Source organism: Hevea brasiliensis, chromosome 5 (assembly GCF_030052815.1).
Source record: "Hevea brasiliensis isolate MT/VB/25A 57/8 chromosome 5, ASM3005281v1, whole genome shotgun sequence".
Classification (NCBI taxonomy): Eukaryota; Viridiplantae; Streptophyta; class Magnoliopsida; order Malpighiales; family Euphorbiaceae; genus Hevea; species Hevea brasiliensis.
The window spans coordinates 15,790,698-15,799,040 of record NC_079497.1 but is presented as its reverse complement, the minus strand read 5'-3'; positions in this window follow the sequence as shown (position 1 = coordinate 15,799,040).

Below are 8,343 nucleotides of genomic sequence, written 5' to 3'. Positions count from 1 at the left end.
TCACTTCTTATTTAAATACTCTGCAATCAGGATTACTGTCTAGTGATGTTTGTGTTTAGCTTGAAATTAAATTGATTAATTTTACTTTAATTTAATTTTTATTAACATGATTTTGATTAATTCTAATTCAAATCCAATTTAAACCGATTATAAATTTAACTGTACTCTATCACAATATTAATATTATTTTCACAACTTGAATTTATAAAGGTTTAATGGCCAAAAAATTTAAAAGTTTAGATATTTTAGGTTAGAATGTCAAATATATAAATTATTTATTGTATTTTAATTGAAAAGTTTTAAAAATATTTTAAATTTTTATTTATAAGTACTTTAAATTTATTTTTATATTCACAAAATATAAATTAATTTAATCAAAAGAATTATGTGGACACATGTAGTAAATGTGATGTTAAAATAATTATACTGATATGACATTTTAATAATTTTTTTATTGGCTAGAATGAGATGGACAAATAAGGGAGAAATTTGTAAAATATATTTAAAAGTAAAATTAATATACTACAAGAAATTAACTAAAAGCTTAATTTAGTAAAAAAAAAAAACACACTTATCAAAAACTTTTGTGTAATAAAGATATGAATTCATGACAAAGATTTTGTCACATTATTTTATAACAAACATTTTTCCCTAGAATTTGATAATAAAATTAAATAAATTAAATATTATTATAAAATTATATTGTCAACAAAAGCAATCACATAAAATATACTTACTAAATTTTTTTATCACAATAGATAATTTATCATTATAAATAAATTTTATCATAATATTTGACAAAATTGAAAAAAATTATAGTAACAAAATATATACATTAATGTAATTAGTATTTATTGTGACAAAAAAATGTCACAAAAGTAATATAAAAAATTTATAGAAATATTAATTCATTATATGCAGTTTTTTTTAAATCATGTTAATTAACTAATAAATCTTAAAATTGATAAAATACACTTAAAATAAAATTATAGTTAATTAAAAATTTTATTGTTAATAAAATTTTATATATAATACAATTATAATAATATAAAATAAAAAATATATATATAATTATATTATTGAAATAATAAATAATCCGTTAATGTAAAATTATAATAATTATAACATTAACCATTATTATCTTTAATTTGTCACATAAAAAAATAAGCAACAAAACTCCCAAGGGTGAGATGGAATGACAGACATACTATTTTCTTTAACTAGTAGTCTCCAATTCTAGTCTTGGATATAGAGCACTTTTAAAATTTAAGAGGGCGCGCTTTATCCCTTTGTGGCCTTCCCGATATAAATCCAAATTAGTCAAACTAATAAATTTTAGATATTAAGTGATTTCTAAAAAAAATAAAAATAAAAAAATAAGCAACAAAAATCGTTAAAAGTTTACCATTTACTACAATTATTTATCTAGTTAGAATATTTTAAATTTTATAATAATTATTTGAATTTAGTTAAAATTTATTAGTAATAATAATAAAGCTAATGAGAAAAACTAATTTTAAAAAATATATTAATTAAAATGGTAAAATTATTGAACATGTTAAAATAAATTTTAATTTTTATATTATAATTATTTGAGGACCTTATAACCTTATTTTTGGCTTTGATCTATTGTTGGCCAGTCTTATCATAATGGCCGCAAATTTGCAATATATTTGCCGGCAAACTTTTTATCTATTTATATTTATTTAAATTATTAACTTTTTTTTTGAGAATCAAAATTATTAACTTTTTTAGATAATAATAATTTTATAATAATTTTGAAGATATTTATAACGTGCACAAAATTCGTATCTTCATTCGCCGTTTTATATATATTATAAATACATTAATAAAAAAAATACATTAATATATAATAATTTTATATTTAATATAATTCTCAATATATTTATATTACTTTTTAAGTTATAATGGAATTATATTATTAAAAAATTTCTATCTTTTATTTTTTTCTTATTATAACTATTGTAATATGTTTTTTATAATTTAATTATAGTATATGATACTGAAATTATAATAACATAAATAATATTGTAGATAAACAAAATTTGGAATATAAATGAAAATAAAAAATAATAATTTTAAGCTCGACAGTCACTTTTACATTTTTTTTTTTAATAAAGATAGAAGATTACAAAAGCCATATTTTATCATGGCAAGGATGAAAGAACAAAGTTCATTTACATCTAAAGGAATCCTCTCTCAAGAACTTTGTGGCTAAAGCATGTGCTGTACTATTACAAAACCTTTGCACAACAGAGAACTGAACCTCTCGTAGCAAACTGGCAATCCCTTAAGCATCTTGATTAGCACCTTGTACTGGGGAATTATGTCCTCGCAGGACATTAATCACCATTATAGAATCACCTTCAAATATAATGTTTGAAGGATTAAGCTAGAAGAACGGCCTCACGACTTGCTAACCCTTCAAGCAGCAAAAGATCACTTATAAATGGCCAAAATTTACAGCACCAATTAACTATTCTTTCCCGGTGATCCAATTGTAGTCGCCCCTCTATTTCTCTTATTATCTACTGCTGCGCCGAAGTTTAATTTGAACCATTTGCTTGGAGGTGGTGACCAATCCTGGGGATGAACCATCGAATTCCCAAGCACTTGTGTACCCACCACTGATGCAACCGCCTTGAATTCCTCATGCAGCTTTGACGCAAGGTGCAGGACTTCTTGAAAATTCTGTTGGACATCATTAAAGACTAAAGCATTTCTGCTTTTCTAGATAGCCCATGGAATGAAGGCCACCAACTGATGCAAATCCTCTCCCTGATCACTGGAAGCCACAACAGAACCCAATTCCTCCCAGCAGTCTATCAAGTTTGAGTGACCAAGAAGGGATGATCGTAGACGCAGTGCGGTATGTAACCATACTGCAAGAACTCGCGGACATGAAAAGAATAAGTGAAGAAGATCATTACATGGCAACCTCTCCTTTAATAGCCACCACCTAAAATAATAGTATATTTCAAAATACAAAATCAACTAGTTTTATATGAGAAAGGCACTAAATAATAATTTAATTAAATTGAAATAACGAAAAATTTGATGGGACTAAATAATTTAGCAAAAATAAAAAATAAAGATTAAATAATATATTTTTAAAATAAATAAATTAAATAATTAATTTAGTTAAAATATAAAGATCAGATAATAATTTATCAATTTTAATTTCAGATTGGAAAGAGGGAGACTGAAATCTATTCTATATATAAAATTCAAGGCCAATTTGTGTATATAAGTCATTGATTAGAGTCAATTCTAAATTTAACTCATAATGGATCTAATCTAATTTAAGGTCTTAGATCGATCATGTAACAATCTAATTTTTTTTATTAAATATTTTTAATTAAATTAATAATTTATTAAATTTTTGTTTATTATTTTAAATTGATATTTTCATAATGGTATTTTTTAAATTAATATTATTTTATATGTATTATTATTACTATTATTATTTTATTTGTTATTTGTATTATTATTATTATTATTGAAAATATATTTTTTGATAAATTTAATGGAGATATTTTTAAGTTTATTAGTATGTTATATATATATATATATATATATATATATATATATATATATATATATATATATATATATATATATATATATACTAATTATCAATCAAATAGTGCATGATATGATGATGAGAGGAAACACTTCTTTAGGCAATGTATACTGAAAATGTGTAAGAAATGTTAAAAAAAAAATGAATTTGAAATAACAAACCCCCCCCCCCCTCCCCCTCTTTCTTTCTTTCTCTCTCTGTTAATCTCCCTGTTTTAGCTCCGACCGACCACCATCACTGCGGGCGAGCCACCCAGATTAGACCCACTACAACCGATGACCTTCCAGTAGCCATAAATGGCGGCCAACTATGTAGCAACGGTGTGAAAATGGAGGGAGGAGAGAGAGAGAGAGAGAGAGAGAGGGACGCATGCATGGCAGCCAACTTCATGCGCTAGTTTCAGCACCGTCTGGCATTGGAAGGATGCGATTTCTATAGCAACGACTTCCCCTCATTGCCAGCTTTCTTTTTCGACCAACAAGGCTCAATTTAGCGATCGATTGAGCAAGAATCGAGGAGAGAGAAAATGGGTCTCTCTAAGGCTTTCAAGTGAGATTTCGAGACCACTATTAAATGCAAAGCGATGAAACCTTCGGACTAACCCTACTCCGATTGGACACCATTTAGAAAAAGCGATCATCAAATAGTCCAGATTGCTCAGTGAGATTTTTGAGTTTTTCAATGCTCGTAAATTAAATATAATTATATCATAATTATTAATATTTTATGGGCTTTATTTAGGTATGATCGAATCGGTGATAACTTACTGGCACATGAAACCAAGTTTTCGGGCATGTTCGGGTGCCCGACGGGCTATCCCGGAAGGTGGTCATACTTACAGTCATTTCCAACATTTTTAGATGTTTTGGACGCGTTCCAGGTAACAAAATTTGCAAAGGTAGTCTTGAACTCAAGTTGTGTAGTTTTTATCTTGGCTAAGATAACTGATTAATCTGTAAAATATTCTTAGTTTAGTAAAATTAAGTAAATAAATTTAATTAATACAAGAACAATGTAAAGAACCTCCAGGAATATTTTCATAATTTTTAAACTGCTATACATCATTATTTAGATGCAGAAAAGTTAGGGACTCGAGTTAAAGTTTGAACGATTGGACCTAGATTAAGTTTCTTGTAGGTCGTGGATAGGTATTATAATTGTTATTGTGGGCCTAAGGCCTTGTGTTGTTGCCTTTGGTTGAGTTTTATTGCAGGAGATTAGGTTCAGTTATAGGAGAGACTCTGCCAAAATTTCAAAAAGACCATAGAAATTATTCTTGCTTCTTTAAATTAAATTAACTGGTTAATTCTGTTAGTAAATTGATAAAGGTTAATGTGTCTGTATAGATAATCATTGCCGGCTAGCCTTTCTTCTCTCCAACCAGACTAGCTATAATCGAGTCAACCAGTCTATGAGTTGGATAATGATTATTTTTATGATTTTAATATTATTTATATTTTTAGCATACTTATGCATTTCATAAATATATTTACATACTTAGTTAAATAAATTAGAGAATTTTTATTGTTGCATATTTAATTACTGTTAACTACTTGAGTTTGCTGCCCTCAGGATAATTTGGAGTTGTGTGTATGTTATATATAGTATATGATGGATATGGATTATAGGATAGTCATGGCTTGAGCTAGTCTCGTAGGAATCGGGTTCTTATGGATATGGAAAGTTAGGGTGAGGCACGGCTTCGAGTTGATATCGCTGGTCCCTGCAAGTAGATTTAAGCGAAAGTTTAGCTTGAGTTAAGCTCACTGACAGAATTTGGATTGAGAGAGTTGTATAGGAGATCAGCTCCTATATATAAACATTGATGTTATACACTAAGTGTGTGAGTAGCTCTAAATTATCTTCTCATGCGAGTATTGATTGAATTGTTTGTTGTATATGTTAGATGTGTATTTCATGGCAGAGTTACATTATTTTTAGGTAATTGTAGAAATTGTATCTGTAATCAATATCTAAACTCACTGAATCAAACGCTCATTCCTGTTCAATAAATTTTCCTAAGTTGCAAGAGGAATAATTTTCTTCAGAGTCTAACTTGCATTTTTCCCCGTAGGGTATAATATTGTTAATTAAAATTTTTTATTTATTTATTTGTTTATTTAATTAATTATTTTATTTTTAGAACTCTGTTGTGATACTATTTTATAAATACATTGTATTAATTAATGATCTTATGTAGTTTATGCATGTTGAGTGTCAAGATTGAGCTAGACTCCTCTAGTTGTGAATTTCAAATAGAAATCAGGTTGAGTTGGCCCAAATAAATTTATAATATTTTATTTTATTTTGTTTTGTATTTTTGTGTGATCATGGGTCTGACAGCAGTAAGGCTTATTATGGGGTTAGGGGCTTTAAGCTGGCTCAAGTTGTGACACCCCTCACCCATCTACAGTGTAGCCGAGCAAGATATGCCACACAGTATACCGGAACACCCTATTTTAATTCAATCATTTTTATTCTTCCTAATTTATTTTTTTCATAGTTATGAAGTACAATTTGCAAAATATAATTCATTTCAATCATTTATTGAAATCAAAAATTTATTTGAGGTTCCGCAAGTTTTATAGAAAATCCGGCAGAGTATCGGCTAAAAATGGAGAAACAGTTCTTCGGAACCTGTGAAAAACACTTCCAAAATTTTCAATTAATCTCAAACTCCATTTTATCAACAAAAATCTCAATATTTTTCAACAACATTTCCATTTCTCAATCATTCATCTCATATGATATTCATGTAAAAGTCATAAATAAATATTCACCTTTTCATTCATAAACACAATTTCCACTATTTACATTAATACCAAAATACATTACATAAGTCTCAATTACACATGAGAAAATAAAAGTTAATTACAAAATACCAAAATAAAACCTAGTGTCCTACTAATGCACTGAAGACGGTGAGGTGACACGGACACCATGCAGAGCTACAGATGATCTCACTCAGTCTGTGGTCTATTGGGCTCTCTATCGGTCTCTCCAGAACCTACACGTGGCAAAAGCAACGCGCTAAGTAATAATGCTTAGTGGTGCCAATAATAGAATAAAAAGAAATAACATAAATTAAATATGCAGTGCATGTTCTGATATCTTATGCAGACAATTTTTCGATAATTATTTGTAGTCTTATTTATTATGTACTTGTTATATTCATAATTTCATTAAATTAATCCACTTTCATTTTTGGTTGTCCAAGTAACCTATACTAGATGACTAGACTGGATAAACGGGTAAACTGGAACTGGGTATCAAGTATCTCGGGCCGTCACATCATTAGTTACATATGTATCTCCCGGTATGCAACAGAACAGCTAATGAGTTGTAATAAATATTAGGCACAAGGCCAAGTATCATCACAATGTTAGAATGGCTAAAAGCCATGAAATCACAGAATGACATAATGCCATGTGCAGTACTGCTAACTGAACCCTATTGGCATGCTAACCTATCCAAACCAATCTTGCTAGGTGTACTAGGGCATGTTACACTTTAAATTTCACAATTCTTGAAATTGAAGTTTAAGTGTTACTATTCATTTCATTAGTCAACTAAAATGTTGACTTTTGCATAGACAATAGGTACATTGATTCTAATATTCCCAATATACCACATTTTGCATTCTAAAATTGTTGGTATTTACCATTTCTAAGCTTAGTGTTGGTTATTCACAATTTTCAGATTTCAAGCACAAAGTTTACTATTCCATTAGTCATTTGTACAGTAGAAATTTGGTAAAATTGTCTTCATGAAAGTTGTTCCTTATTGTGTCTTGTTACATTTTATTTTTCGAATCACTCCATTTGGAGTTTTGTAACTCAAGTTATGGCCTAAATACCATAACTGGCTGGATTACAATTTTCCAGACTTTTCTGGGCAGAACCAATTATGCAGGTTTTGTACACTGACTTCAGGTCAGTTTTTGAATATGTTATGGTCAAAATTTGGGTTTGGTTTCTTCACAAAAGTTGTAGGTCTATGTCGTAGATATCTGCTGGTAAAATTTTAGGTCAATTAGACCATTCTACACTGAGTTATGACCAAAATGAATAAATACTGTTCATTTGGTTATTTTGCCCAGGCAGAATGCAAGTCACCCGAATTAGGGCAATTTTTAGGTCAACTTGATGTGGTTTCTGGGCAGGGTTTCTCCATCAAAGTTGTGCCATTATGTGTCTAGTTTCATATCCAATTGGCCTTGCACCAATTGAACCTATACAACTCCATTTATAGCTGCCCAAACCTGCTAGACTCATACTCAGTCCTACAGATTAGCCAAGGCAGCTCACCCAAACTCAATTACCAATCCACACCTCACTTCTTTTCCTCCTCACACACATTCAAATAGTCACTAATTGACCATTACAAGGTTAATAAACCATTACATGAACAAACCCTAGAATTGTTCAAGTGTCCAATTTTTTTCATTTCATACATGCATAATTCTTGCATTTCATTTACTTAATTATGTTCAATCCCTTATCCACTACCAAAGGCTGCTCATAACCATTTTTCTATCAAGCAAAATCATCAAACCTTAGCTAACCCTAGCTACCAAAATTTGTAAGGTGCATATACACACTTATTTGTTTTATTTTCTTATATTTCCTACACAATTCATACCATTGAACATGAATTAAAGCAAAAGGAACAAGAATTGGACACTAACTTTGTTAGAGCAGAATTTCAAGCCAACTAAACTCTCTTTTTTTCTTCCTCTT